General features: G+C 36.5%; 1 long non-coding RNA gene across 1 annotated transcript; it reads right to left on the bottom strand.

The window, feature by feature from the left end:
- Window positions 1-689: 689 nt before the first annotated feature.
- LOC307141857 lies at window positions 690-1,723 on the bottom strand. Its single transcript, XR_013818393.1, has 3 exons — window positions 1,694-1,723; window positions 926-1,087; window positions 690-824 (listed from the first exon to the last, which is right to left on the bottom strand). It is a non-coding gene; the product is annotated as an uncharacterized lncRNA (long non-coding RNA).
- Between the last annotated feature and the right edge of the window lie 525 nt (window positions 1,724-2,248).

Raw genomic sequence — 2,248 nt, forward strand, 5'->3', positions numbered from 1 at the left:
AGAAGACTAATTCTTATCGTGGCGAGAATTTTTACCAGTACATCGCAAATGATCAGATATCGCCCATCCCTAATAAACACACTCCTAAACCTTGTGGAAAGCCTTCCCTTCAGCCTTCCTGAACCCTACGGATTACGGAATGGGATGGCATTAAAACTCATGTGCGTGTAAAAGCTTTTGGCAATATAGTGTATGTTACATATATATTATACCATTTGAAGCTCAATTAAATATTTTGAAATATAATTTTTATATTAAAAATATAATTTTTACTTGAAAATACATTTCCAGTCTTACAGCAGCCTGCATATGCTAAAGGCAAATGTGGATGGAATAGCCTACAAGAGATCAAGACTAGATTTTGTGTCCACCATTTAAAATGTGTTAGAAGAGTTACATTCTAAAACACACTGATCAGCCACAACATTAAAACCACCCGATTGAAAAACCCTCAACTCTTTGTTCCTGAACCATTTGTGCAGTGGCAGAGTATGTGTTTGAACATGGTAAAATATGTTTAAAATATATTTTCAAAAAATGTTAACATTGGTGTATGATTACAACACTTGTCTGTATTTCTGTAGATTTTTCACCTTATTCCTTCTCTTTCTAAGCACACACACACTCTCTCTCCCTCTCTAGAGATGTAAAGAGACGCTGACTAAAGTCATTACAAAAGAGGCAGACTGTGCAATAATGAGAGTTTTATTTGTATATTGAGCAGATTATTTCTGAGACTCAGATAAGGATGCCCAGGACTGTCCCCACAGTGGCCCCTGCGGTGCCCACAGCCGCCTGAGCCACAACTGGGATCCCAGCCGCACCTAAAGACAAAACACACATGATTATGAAAATGAAATATCAAATGCACATTTCTTTCTATTGACATCTACGTCTTCTTCCACAATCCTGACATCTGCATTACCAGCGGCTTGAAGGACTGCAACCATCGACCCGGCAGCGACGCCTCCTCCGTTGGCCACCGCGGCAGCGCTCATCATCGAGGCGGCGTAAGAACCGACGGCGATCCCGGCACCGGTGAAGCCCGCCGCCGTCAGAACTAAAGGAGCCGCAGCGACTGCACCGGCTGACACACAAACTCACCGATCAACATCACTTTACAGGTGAACACACTCAGGGGACACTAGCGTTAACTCATGCATTCCACCACACCCAGATAGATTACATTAAGAATGACAAAACAAATGTGTATTACAAGTTTTCTGAAATGTTATGTCCAAATATGCAAATGAGCTGTTATCTAATTAAATATTTACTCATTTACATAATATCTAGAAAAAACATCTGTCAATACAAAGGGATTTTGGAATTCTCTTTTTATCACTCCAGAAAATACTGTCAACAGTCAGAAATATTTTCAAAATGTATAAAGTCAGGCAAATTATATATGAACAAACCCCTCAGTGAAACCCTTGAGAATATAGATATGAATAAAACTGTAAAGTATGTTGTATTAAAGTGATAAAGAGATGTAGTAATGTAAATCTACAGACACAAACAGATAAAGTGCTATACACTTAAAAGTGTATTTTAGATGTTTTCTCTTTCCACTAATCTGAAATAACACTTTATGAGAAGCCAGAAAGCAGTCTCTCAAATTCTCTTTGACTTTGACTTTTTCAGCATTTTTAATTCTAGATGATTAAATGATAGTTAGTTTGTTAGATTTTACCTGCTCCAGCACCAGCGAGGACGAATGTTACTAATATAGAAGAGAAAATAAGGGTCAGATTCCTGTAATGCTGATAAAGCAACATTAAGATTCTGCAGTGATATGATAAGGTACTTACACAGACCCATCTTCTGTCGGAATGAGCCCTTGTGTGTGTGAGTGTGAGCTAAAGCTCTCTGGGTGGACACTTCTCCAGAAATGAAACTGATCCTGATGTCCACTTTGAACCGGTTCTTTGTAGTGAACTTTCATTTTTGACTAGATGATGCAGAGTTTAAGGCGTTATATTTTCCTCTTCCATTTAAAACAAAAAAATGTGTTAATTATGTTATTAAATTGTATACATAAAATGATTTTTAATTAACAAGTGTCATGTTTAATTCGTTATAAATTTAGACTTAATTATCAAAATATTCAGAAAAAGTGCAGTTGTATTAATTTTCAGATTAACTTTTATTAGATAAAAAGATGATATATTGTATTATTTTTTAAATGGGAGCAACAACTGCCTTTTATACACTTTAAAAACAATTGTTGCAATTCACTATCACAGCT

Source organism: Gobio gobio (assembly GCF_949357685.1).
Source record: "Gobio gobio genome assembly, chromosome: 18".
Lineage (NCBI taxonomy): Eukaryota > Metazoa > Chordata > Actinopteri > Cypriniformes > Gobionidae > Gobio > Gobio gobio.